The sequence below is a fragment of the Chenopodium album genome, chromosome 23 (genome assembly GCF_948465745.1).
Source record: "Chenopodium album chromosome 23, dcCheAlbu1.1, whole genome shotgun sequence".
In the NCBI taxonomy this organism is placed as follows: Eukaryota; Viridiplantae; Streptophyta; class Magnoliopsida; order Caryophyllales; family Amaranthaceae; genus Chenopodium; species Chenopodium album.
The window spans coordinates 18,327,231-18,340,553 of NC_137856.1; positions in this window are offsets into that span (position 1 = coordinate 18,327,231).

A 13,323-nucleotide genomic window follows, 5' to 3' on the forward strand; every position below is an offset into this window, starting at 1 on the left:
AGAATTAAATTTAATCAAATTAAATAAAGTTTTGACTAGTTTTGGACCAAACCCTCAGAAATTATCAAACCTTGCACGTCTAGGGCGAAGGCAACTTCGTACTTGGCTAAGAGGTTCTAAGTCTTGTGAATGCAGAGTATTGTATTTTATAAAAAGGTTGGTTTAGAAAGAGAGAGAGAAAGAAAGTTAAGAATTAATTAATTCTTGATGAGAGTTAATGATTGAAAAAGGGGAGATATGACCTCTATTTATAAGAAAAAGAGAAGGTCGAAGAATAAGAAAAGAAATCCGAATTCAAATCGAAATAAAACTCGTAAACAACAGTTTTTGCGAATCTTGTTTTTATCATATCTATTGATCCAGAAGTCTAAGTAAGTCATATAATATGTCGTTGGAAAGCCCTTGAAGTCTACTTTGTAATGAAATTAGAATCAGATTAAAATCTTTTGTAGATAAAAAGATATGGACGAAATAGTAGGACGGTGTCAGTTTTGGATAGAGTTTCGTATTCTTTTCATATCTTTTTTGTTATAACTCGGAATTAATATTATAATATATCATTGGAAAGATAATTTCAAGATCTATCCAACCATATAAAATTTGGATAAAAATATGAGGTATGAAAATAACATCTGATTGTCTTTGAACCTCTTTAAATCCGAATAGAATTAGGAAAGTTTTAAAAAAGGAATGTTTATATTCAAATCAAATTCCATGATCTTAACTTTTCAAAAAAGGATAATTAAGATATTTTAGAAACTTATAGAAGATTTTAATCAATCCTAATTAGTTTAGGAATAGGATTAAACCTTTGGACCCTCCTCATGATCATTGGGTCGTAGGTAAAATCCGGTTTGGGCCCAGTTTAGTATTTTGGCCATAACTTCCTCATTATTCATTAGAATTGGGCTTATAATATATCGTTGGAAAGGACTTTTAAAGCCCCATCCAACTACACCAATATTGGACCCTTATCATGGACCCAACTAAACTGGATTGGACCCTAATCATAAAATACAGTGGGTTTTTGAAAATAGAAAGAAGGATTTTAATAAAAACTACCGCATTACTTGACTTTTCCACACTTTCACCTCATTCAATTATGGTTCGACGCAAAAGGTATTCATCACTGGGTTTGGTTTTGGGGAGACACAAATGGGTGTCTACAGGGGCCCAGTGGCGTAAAGTCTTGAGACCCTAGGGGATACATCTTCGGGTCATATAATGACGTTTGGAACCATATATGACCCTTATATGTTGCCATAAATGTCCGTGGTAGGCTTGAGGTCACGATATCAGTGCAAGTTTGAAATGGGTAAATCGACTGTTTAAAGGCATATTGGATGCTTCCACCCACTCAATTGGACTCCCGGAGGATATTAGGAACCATGGTAACCATCTCAGATCTTTTTATTTCCGGGCGAAAAAAGGTCAAAAAATTTCAAAATTGAAGGCTATAATCCACGCTTTTTGAGGAATTTTGAGGTTACGGGGTCCGGTGGCAAAAAGTCTTGAGACCCTAGGGGGCTTTAATTGTTATTACTTTTGCAGGAGCTATGACGTCATTCCTTGCGGCAACCACAGGAATATTACAGTACCTCTCTGGTGAGGTTATGAGATAGCTCGACCAGCCCTTGAACCTAGCCCTCGAAAGCCATACTCCGCCCTTTTTCCTGACTTACTTCTTGGGAAATGAGACTTCCCGCCTTGATCAATAATCATTTTTCTTTGCCTGATAGATTGCATCGGTCTAAAATGCTAGCTCGAAAAGGTCAAAAGAATAGTCTGGGTTCACACCGGTCCGGACAGAGAGGCAGGTAGTAAGAGGGAATCGATTGAATTGTTATTTTTATAGATACATCTTAGGGGCTTATAATAACATTTGGAACCATATATGACCCTTATATGTTGCCATAAATGTCCGTGGTAGGCTTGAGGTCACGATATCGGTGCATGTTTGGAACGGGTAAATTGACTGTTTAAAGGCATATTGGATAGTTCCACCCACTCAATTGGACTCCCGGAGGGTATTAGGAACCATGGTAAACATATCGGCAATTTTTATTTTCGTGCGAAAAAAGGTCAAAAAATTCCAAAATTGAAGGCTATAATCCAAGCTTTTTGAGGAATTTTGAGGTGACAGGACCCTGTGGCGAAAAGTCTTGAGACCCTAGGGGATACATATTAGGGTCATATAATGGGGATTGGAACCAAATATGACCCTTATATGTGTCCATAAATATCCGTGGTAAGCTTGAAGTCACGATATCGGTGCAAGTTTGGAACAGAAAAATTGGCTGTTTAAATGGATATTGGATGGTTCCACCCACTCAATTGTACTCCCGGAGGGTATTAGGAACCCTGGTAAACATCTTGGAAATTTTTATTTTCGGGCGAAAAAAGTTCAAACAATTCCAAAATTGAAGGCTATAATCCACGCTTTTTGAGGAATTTTGAGGTTACGGGGCCCGGCAGCGAAAAGTCTTGTGATCATAGGGGATACATCTTAGGGTCATATAATGACGTTTGGAAGCATATATGACCCTTATACGTTGCCATAAGTGTCCGTGCTTGGCTTGAAATCACGATATTGGTGCAAGTTTGGAAGGAGAAATTGACTGTTTAAAGGCATATTGGATGGTTCCACCCATTCAATTGTACTCCCGGAGGGTATTAGGAACCCTGGTAAACATCTTGGCAATTTTTATTTCCGGGCGAAAAAAGGTCAAACAATTCCAAAATTGAAGGCTACAATCCACGCTTTTTAAGTAATTTTGATGTTAGGGGGCCCGGTGATGAAAAGTCTTGAGACCCTAGGGGGATACATCTTAGGGTCATATAATGACGTTTGGAACCATATATGACCCTTATACGTTGCCATAAATGTCCGTGGTAGGCTTGAGATCACGATATCGGTGCAAGTTAGGAATAGGTAATTTGTCTGTTTAAAGGCATATTGGATGGTTCCACCCACTCAATTTGTAACACCCTAGAAATTCCTTTCCTTTAAATACACACTTTACTCTTTTTAAAATACGATTTAGGAATATCTAAGACATTACCGCCGCCGTGAAAACGGCTAAGGCAATTATCAAAGACACACAGCGGAAGACTTAACTCAAAACCATTCAAAACGAGTCAACTTAAAAGTCAACCAAAGGAAAGTAAAGATTAAAACCAAAGTCAAACGAGGACAAATAAAATCAACCTACAACTTGGAACCATTGAAGGCCCTTATCGAAACCAATTAAATTATGAAAACCTTTGCATTAGTCTCATAAGCATAACATAATATAATATTTGAAAGAAATAAACCACATCTCAACTAATAGAAACTAGCATGATTCGCTCTTCACTCATGCCCCGTCATGAATATGCTTCAACGCCTGAAAAGATTATCTCCACTTGTCCCCACTACTCTCCATTAAAATGGATCATCGTAGGGCCAAGATAAAGACATAGCCAGACACAAACAACACACACAATCAGCAAAGCTGATTACATAAGCGTATTTAAACACACTAACATGCAACTCCTCGCATCACACATACTTACCTCATTGCACCTGTTTACAAGCACACGCAACAAACAACAAGACTCTTTAACTGGACACTAAATAATTTATTTAGCGTTGATTACGCATCGAACGGGTTTCTAACTTGACTAAACCTTCCTCAATCAATTGAGGACCACTGACACGGGAGCTAACCGTGCCAGCATCACCTGTGCCACACATTGGTGGCGGAATTCCAACGCATAATAATAATAATAAAAGGGAATATACAACGTCCTGTACTCCATTAGAAGTTATGGTTAAATATAAAACCCCATAACTCCCCCCATATGTTCATACTTAAGGTATATACGTTCCAAGAGTTTTGGTGCCTAATCTCTTTCACTTTACGTTGTTTAATTTACATATTATTAGACTTGGTGATGACTCTCAAAGCATAAAGATTCAATCATCAATAATAATTCAACCATTCAAACATACCAATTTAATTCTTGAATATTTAGTGACCACATAATATTTAATGTTGAACTCTTTTTAATTCTACCTCAGTGTCATAGACACTGTAAACGCAAAAAGCGCCAACAATCCTATCCCTCGGTGTTAAAAACACCTTAAGTGCACAAAGGCACCAACATACAATTTATTCTTTGTGTGCATAGACACTTTTATAGCTCCTTCTTTATGCTTAAAGCATCAATAAAAATTATATGAACTATAATAAAATCCCTTAGGGTAATATAATGATGTTTGGAACCAAATATGACCGTTATATGTTGCCATAAATGTCTACGGAAGGCTTGGGGTCACAATATCGGTGCAAGTAAAGAACGGGTAAATTGACTGTTTAGAGACTTATTGGATGATTCCACCCACTCAATTGGACTCCCGGAAGGTATTTGGAACCACGGTAAACATCTCGGCAATTTTTATTTCCGGGGAAAAAAAGGTCAAAAAATTCCAAAATTGAAGGCTATAATCCACGCTTTTTGAGAAATTTTGAGGTTATGGGGCCCGGTGGAGAAAAGTCTTGAGACCCTAGGGGTTACATCTTAGGGTCATATAATGACGTTGGAAACCGTGTACGACTCTTATATGTTGCCATAAATGTCCGTGGTAGGCTTGAGGTCACGATATCGGTGCAAGTTTGGAACGGGTAAATTGATTGTTTAAAGGCATATTGGATGGTTCCACCCACTCAATTGGAATCCCGGAGAAAATTAAGAACCATAGTAAACATATCGGCAATTTTTATTTCCGGGCGAAAAAAGGTCATAAAATTACAAAATTGAAGGCTATAATCCACGCTTTTTGAGGAATTTTGTGGTTACGGGGCCCGGTGGCGAAAAGTCTTGAGACACTAGCGGATACATCTTAGGGTCATATAATGACGTTTGGAACCATATATGGCCCTTATATGTTGCCATAAATGTCCGTGAAAGGCTTGAGGTCACGATGTCGGTGCATGTTTGGAACGGGTAAATTGACTGTTTAAAGGCATATTGGATGGTTCCACCCACTCAGTTGGACTCCCGGAGGGTATTAGGAACCATGGTAAACATCTCGACAATTTTTATTTCTGGGCGCAAAAAGGTCAAAAAATTCTAAAATTGAAGGCTATCCACGCTTTTTAAGGAATTTTGAGGTTATGGGGCCCGGTGGCGAAAAGTCTTGAGGCCCAAAGGGAAACATCTTAGAGACATATAATGACGTTTGGAACCATATATGACCCTTATATGTTACCATAAATGTCCGTGGTAGGCTTGAGGTCATGATATCGGTGCAAGTTTGGAACGGGTAAATTGACTGTTTAAAGTTATATTGGCAATTTTGTAACCATGGTAACCATGGTAAAGATCTCGGCAATTTTGTTTTCCGGGAGAAAAAACGTCAAAAAATTACAAAATTGAAGGCTATAATCCACGCTTTTTGAGGAATGTTGAGGCTACGGGGCCCGATGGTGAAGAGTCTTTAGATCCTAGGGGATACATCTTAGGATAATATAATGACGTTTGGAACCATATATGACCCTTATATGTTGCCATAAATGTCCGTGGTAGGTTAGAGGTCATGATAGCGGTGCAAGTTTGGAACGGGTAAATTGACTGTATAAAGGCATATTGGATGGTTTCACCCACGTAATTGGACTCCCAGAGGGTTTTAGTAACCATGGTAAACATCCCGGCAATTTTTTTTTCTGGGCGAAAAAAGGTCAAAAAATTCCAAAATTGAAGGCTATAATCCACGCTTTTTGAGGAATGTTGATGTTACGGGGCCCGGTGGCGAAAAGTTTTGAGACCCTTAGGGATACATCTTAGGGTCACATAATGACGTTTGGAACCATATATGACCCTTATATGTTGCAATAAATGTCCGTGGTAGGCTTGAGGTCATGATATCGGTGCAAGTTTGGAACGGGTAAATTGACTGTTTAAAGTTATATTGGATGGTTCCACCCATGCTATTGGACTCCTGGAGGGTATTAGTAACCATGGTAAAGATCTCGGCAATTTTGTTTTCCGGGAGAAAAAACGTCAAAAAATTACAAAATTGAAGGCTATAATCCACGCTTTTTGAGGAATGTTGAGGCTACGGGGCCCGATGGTGAAGAGTCTTTAGATCCTAGGGGATACATCTTAGGATAATATAATGACGTTTGGAACCATATATGACCCTTATATGTTGCCATAAATGTCCGTGGTAGGTTAGAGGTCATGATAGCGGTGCAAGTTTGGAACGGGTAAATTGACTGTATAAAGGCATATTGGATGGTTTCACACACGTAATTGGACTCCCAGAGGGTTTTAGTAACCATGGTAAACATCCCGGCAATTTTTTTTTCTGGGCGAAAAAAGGTCAAAAAATTCCAAAATTGAAGGCTATAATCCACGCTTTTTGAGGAATGTTGATATTACGGGGCCCGGTGGCGAAAAGTTTTGAGACCCTTAGGGATACATCTTAGGGTCACATAATGAAGTTTGGAACCATATATGACCCTTATATGTTGGAATAAATGTCCGTGGTAGGCTTGAGGTCACGATATCGGTGCAAGTTTGGAACGGGTAAATTGACTGTTTAAAGGCATATTGGTTGGTTCCACCCACCCAATTGGACTCCCTGAGGGTATTAGGAACCATGTTAAACATCTGGATAATTTTATTTCCGAGCGAAAAGGGTCAAAAAATTCCAAAATTGAAGGCTATATAATCAACGCTTTTTGAGGAATTTTGAGGTTACGGGGCCCGGTGGCGAAAAGTCTTGAGACCCTTAGGGATACATCTTAAGGTCATATAATGACGTTTAGAACCATATATGAACCTTATATGTTGCCATAAATGTCCGTGGTAGGCTTGAGGTCACGATATCTGTGCAAGTTTTGAACAGGTAAATTGACTGTTTAAAGGCATATTGGATGGTTCCGCCCACTCAATTGGACTTCCGGAGGGTATTAGGAACCATGGTTAACAACTCAGCAATTTTTATATCCGGGTGAAAAAAGGTCAAAAATTCCAAAATTGAAGGCTATAATCCTCGATTTTTGAGGAATTTTGAGGTTACGGGGCCAGGTGGCGAAAAGTCTTGAGACCCTAGGGGATACATCTTAGGGTTATATAATGACGTTTGGAACCATATATGACCCTTATATGTTGCCATAAATGTCCGTGGTATGCTTGAGGTCACGATAATGGTGCAAGTTAAGAACGGGTAAATTGACTGTTTAAAGGCATATTATATGGTTCCACCCACTCTATTGGACTCCAGAAGGGTATTAGGAACCATGGTAAACAACTCAGCAATTTTTATTTCCGGGAGAAAAAAGGTCAAAAAATCCAAAAATTTAAGGCTATAATCCTAGCTTTTTTAGTAATTTTGAGGTTACGGGCCCGGTGGCGAGAAGTCTTGAGACCCTAGGAGATACATCTTAGGTCATATAATGACGTTTAGAACCATATATGAACCTTATATGTTGCCGTAAATGTCCGTGATAGGCATAAGGTCACGATATCGGTGCAAGTTTGTAACAGGTAAATTGACTACTTAAAGGCATATTGGATGGTTCCACCCATTCAATTGGACTCCCGGAGGGTATTAGGAACCATGGTAAACAACTCGGCAATTTTTATTTCCAGGAGAAAAAAGGTCAAAAAATTCCAAAATTAAAGGCTATATAATCCACGCTTTTTGAGGAATTTTGAGGTTACGGGGCCCGGTGGCGAAAAGTCTTTGGACCCTAAGGGATACATCTTAAGGTCATATAATGACGTTTAGAACCATATATGAACCTTATATGTTGCCATAAATGTCCGTGGTAGGCTTGAGGTCACGATATCTGTGCAAGTTTTGAACGGGTAAATTGACTGTTTAAAGGCATATTAGATGGTTCCGCCCACTCAATTGGACTTCCGGAGGGTATTAGGAACCATGGTGAACAACTCAGCAATTTATATATCCGGGTGAAAAAAGGTCAAAAATTCCAAAATTGAAGGCTATAATCCTCGCTTTTTGAGGAATTTTGAGGTTACGGGGCCCGGTGGCGAAAACTCTTGAGAACCTAGGGGATACATCTTAGGGTCATATAATGACGTTTGGAACCATATATGACCCTTATATGTTGCCATAAATGTCCGTGGTATGCTTGAGGTCACGATAATGGTGCAAGTCAAGAACGGGTAAATTGACTGTTTAAAGGCATATTGGATGGTTCCACCCACTCAATTGGATTCCTGGAGGGTATTAGGAACCATGGTAAACATGTTGGCAATTTTTATTTACGGGCGAAAAACGGTCAAAAAAATTCCAAAATTGAAGGCTATAATCCACGCTTTTTGAGGAATTTTGAGGTTACGGGGCCCGGTGACGAAAAGTCTTGAGACCCTAGGGGATACATCTTAGGGTTATATAATGACGTTTGGAACCATATATGACCCTTATATGTTGCCATAAATGTCCGTGGTAGGTTAGAGGTCATGATATCGGTGCAAGTTTGGAACGGGTAAATTGATTGTTTAAAGGCATATTGGATGATTCCACCTGCTCAATTGGACTCCCCAAGGGTATTATGAACCATGGTAAACATCTCGGCAATTTTTATTTGCGGGCGAAAAAAGGTTAAAAAATTCCAAAATTGAAGGCTATAATCCAAGCTTTTTAAGGAATTTTGATGTTACAGGACCCGGTGGCGAAAAGTCTTGAGACCCTAGGGCATACATCTTAGGGTCATATAATGACGTTTGGAACCATATATGACCCTTATATGTTACCATAAATATCCGTGGTAGGCTTGAGGTCACGATATCGGTGCAAATTTGGAACGGGTTAAATGACTGTTTAAATGCATATTGGATGGTTCCTCCCACTCAATTGGACTCCCAGAGAGTATTAGGAACCATGGTAAACATCTCGGATATTTTCATTACCGGGTGAAAAAAGGTCAAAAAATTACAAAATTGAAGGCTACAATCCACGCTTTTTGAGGAACTTTGAGGTTAAAGGGCCCGGTGGCGAAAAGTCTTGAGACCCTAGGGGATACATCTTAGGGTCATATAATGACGCTGTGAACCATATATGACCCATATATGTTGCCACAAATGTCCGTGGTAGGCTTGAGGTCACGATATCGGTGTAAGTTTGGAACGGGTAAATTGACTGTTTAAAGGCATATTGGATGGTTCCACCCACTCAATTGAACTCCCTGAGGGTATTAGGAACCATGGTAAACATCTTGGCAATTTTTATTTTCGGGCGAAAAAAGGTCAAAAAATTCCAAAATTGAAGGCTATAATCCACGCTTTTCGAGGAATTTTGAGGTTACGAGGCCCGCTGGCGAAAAGTTTTGAGACCCTAGGGGATACATCTTAGGGTTTTATAATGACATTTGGAACCATATATGACCCTCATATGATGCCATAAACGTCCGTGGTAAGCTTGAGATCACGATTTCGGTGCAAGATAGGAACGGGTAGATTGACTGTTTAAAGGCATATTGGATGGTTCCACCCACGCAATTGGACTACCGGAGGGTATTAGGAACCATGGTAAACATGTCGGCAATTTTTATTTACAAGCGACAAAAGGACAAAAAATTCCAAATTTGAAGGCTATAATCCACGCTTTTTGTGGAATTTTGAGGTTACGGGGCCCGGTGGCGAAAAGACTTATGACCCTAGTAGATACATCTTAGGGTCATATAATGACATTTGGAACCATATATGACCATTACATGTTGCCATAAATGTCCGTGGTAGGCTTGAGGTCACGATATCGGTGCAAGTTTGGAACGGGTAAATTGACAATTTAAAGACATATTGGATGGTTCCACCCACTCAATTGGACTCCCAGAGGGTATTAGGAACCATGGTAAACATCTTGGACATATTTATTTCCGGGCGAAAAAATGTCAAATAATTCCAAAATTGAAGGCTATAATCCATGTTTTTTGAGGAATTTTGAGGTTACAGGGCCCGGTGACGAAAAGTCTTGAGACCCTAGGGGATACATCTTAGGGGCATATAATGACGTTTGGAACCATATATGACATTTATATATTGCCATAACTGTCCTTGGTAGGCTTGAGGTCACAATATCGGTGCAAGTTTGGAACGGGTAAATTGACTGTTTAAACGCATATTGGATGGTTGCACTCTCTCAATTGGACTCCCAGAGGGTATTAGGAACCATGGTAAACATCTCGGAAATTTTTATTTCGATGCGAAAAAAGGTCAAAAAATTCCATAATTAAAGGCTTAATACACGCTTTTTGAGGAATTTTGAGGTTACGGTGCCCGTTGGCGAAAAGTCTTGAGACCCTAGGGATACATCTTAGGGTCATATAAAGACGTTTGGAACCATATATGACCCTTATATGTTGCCAGAAATGTCGGTGGTACGCTTGATGTCACGATATCGGTGCAAGTTTGGAACGGGTAAATTGACTGCTTAAAGGTATATTAGATGGTTCCAACTACTCAATTGGACTCCCGGTGGGTATTAAGAACCATGGTAAACATTTCGACAATTTTTATTTCCGGGCGAAAAAAGGTCAAAAAATTCCAAAATTGAAGGTTATATCCACACTTTTTTAGGAATTTTGAGGTTAGGGAGCCCGGTGGCGAAAAGTCTAAAGACCCTAGGGGATACATCTTTGGGTCATATAATGAAGTTTGGAACCATATATGACCCTTATATGTTGCCATAAATGTCCGTGGTAGGCTTGAGATCACGATATCGGTGCAAGTTATGAACGGGTAAATAAGCTGTTTAAAGGCATATTGGATGGTTCCACCTACTCAATTGGACTCCCGGAGGCCCGGAGGGTATTAGGAACCATGGTAAACATGTCTGCATTTTTTTTACGGGCGAAAAAGGTCAAAAAATTCCTAAATTGAAGGCTATAATCCACGCTTTGAGGAATTTTGTGGTTACGCGGTCCATTGGCAAAAAACCTTGAGACCCTAGGGATACATCTTACGGTCATGTACATACGTTTGGAACCATATATGACCCTTATATGTTTCCCTAAATATCCGTGGTAGGCTTGAGGTCACGATATCGGTGCAAGGTTTGGAACGGGTAAATTGACTGTTTAAAGACATATTGGATGGTTCCACTCACTCAATTGGACTCCCGGAGGGTGTTAGGAACCATGGTAAACATCTCGGCAATTACAATTTTCGGGAGAAAAAAGGTCAAAAAATTCCAAATTTGAAGGCTATAATCTACGCTTTTTTAAAAAAGTTTGAGGTAACGAGGCCCGGTGGCGAAAAGTCTTGAGACCCTAGGGGATACATCTTTGGGTCATAAAATGACGTTTGGAACCATATATGACCCTTGTATGTTGCCATTAATGTCCGTTGTAGGCTTGAGGTCACGATATCTGTGCAAGTTTTGAACGTGTAAATTGACTGTTTAAAGGCGTATTGGATGGTTCCGCCCACTTAATTGGACTCCCAGAGGGTATTGAGAACCATGGTAAACAACTCGGCAATTTTATTTCTTGGCGAAAAAAGGTCAAAATATTCCAAAATTGAAGGCTATAATCCACGCTTTTCGAGGAATTTTGAGGTTACGAGGCCCGGTGGCGAATAGTCTTGAGACCCTAGAGGATACATCTTTGGGTCATATAATGACGTTTGGAACCAGATATGACCCTTATATGTTGCCATAAACGTCCGTGGTAGGCTTGAGGTCACGATATCGGTGCAAGTTTTGAACGGGTAAATTGACTGTTTAAAGGCGTATTGGATGGTTCCGCCCACTCAATTGGACTCCTGGAGGGTATTAGGAACCATGGTAAACATCTGGACAATTTTTATTTCCGGGCGAAAAAAGGTAAAAAAATTCAAAAATTGAAGGCTATAATCCACGCTTTTTGAGGAATTTTGAGGTTACGGGGCCCGGTGGAGAAAAGTTTTGAGACCCTAGGGGATACATCTTAGGGTTATATAATGACGTTTAGATCCATGTATGACGCTTATATGTTTCCATAAATGTCCGTGGTAGGCTTGAGATCACGATATCGGTGCAAGTTATGAACGGGTAAATTGGCTGTTTAAAGGCATATTGGATGGTTCCACCCACTCAATTGGACACCCGGAGGGTATTAGGAACCATGGTAAACTTCTCTGCAATTTTTATTTACGGGTGAAAAAAGGTCAAAAAATTCCTAAATTGAAGGCTATAATCCACGCTTTGAGGAATTTTGAGGTTACGGGGCCCATTGGCGAAAAACCTTGAGACCCTAGGGATACATCTTACGATCATGTACTTACGTTTGGAACCATATATGACCCTTATATGTTGCCATAAATATCCGTGGTAGGCTTGAGGTCACGATATCGATGCAAGTTTGGAACGGGTAAATTGACTGTTTAAAGGCATATTGGATGGTTCCACTCACTCAATTGGACTCCCGGAGGGTATTTGGAACCATGGTAAACATCTCGTCAATTACAATTTTCGGGAGAAAAAAGGTCAAAAAATTCCAAATTTGAAGGCTATAATTCACGCTTTTTTAAAAAATTTTGAAGTTATGGGGCCCGGTGGCGAAAAGTCTTGAGACCCTAGGGGATACATCTTTGGGTCATAAAATGACGTTTGGAACCATATATGACCCTTGTATGTTGCCATTAATGTCCGTGGTAGGCTTGAGGTCATGATATTTGTGCAAGTTTTGAACGGGTAAATTGACTGTTTAAAGGAATATTGGATGGTTCCGCCCACTCAATTGGACTCCCGGAGGGTATTGGAACCATGGTAAACAATTCGGCAATTTTTATTTTCGGGCGAAAAAAGTTCAAAATATTCCAAAATTAAAGGCTATAATCCATGCTTTTTGAGGAATTTTGAGGTTACGGGGCCCGGTGGCGAAAAGTTTTGAGACCCTAGGGGATACATCTTTGGGTCATATAATGACGTTAGGAACCATATATGACCCTTATATGTTGCCATAAATGTCCGTGGTATGTAGGCTTGAGGTCACGATATCGGTGCAAGTTTTGAATGGGTAAATTGACTGTTTAAAGGTGTATTGGATGGTTCCGCCCACTCAATCGGACTCCTGGAGGGTATTAGGAAACCTGGTAAACATCTGGGCAATTTTTATTTTCGGGCGAAAAAAGGTAAAAAAATTCAAAAATTGAAGGCTATAATCCACGGTTTTTGAGGTATTTTGAGGTTACGGAGACCGGTGGCGAATAGTCTTGAGAACCAAGGGGATAAATCTTAGGGTCATATAATGACGTTTGGAACCATATATGACCCTGTAGGGAATATTTCAAGCATTATGATAACCCCAAACTTGAACCCCACTGTGA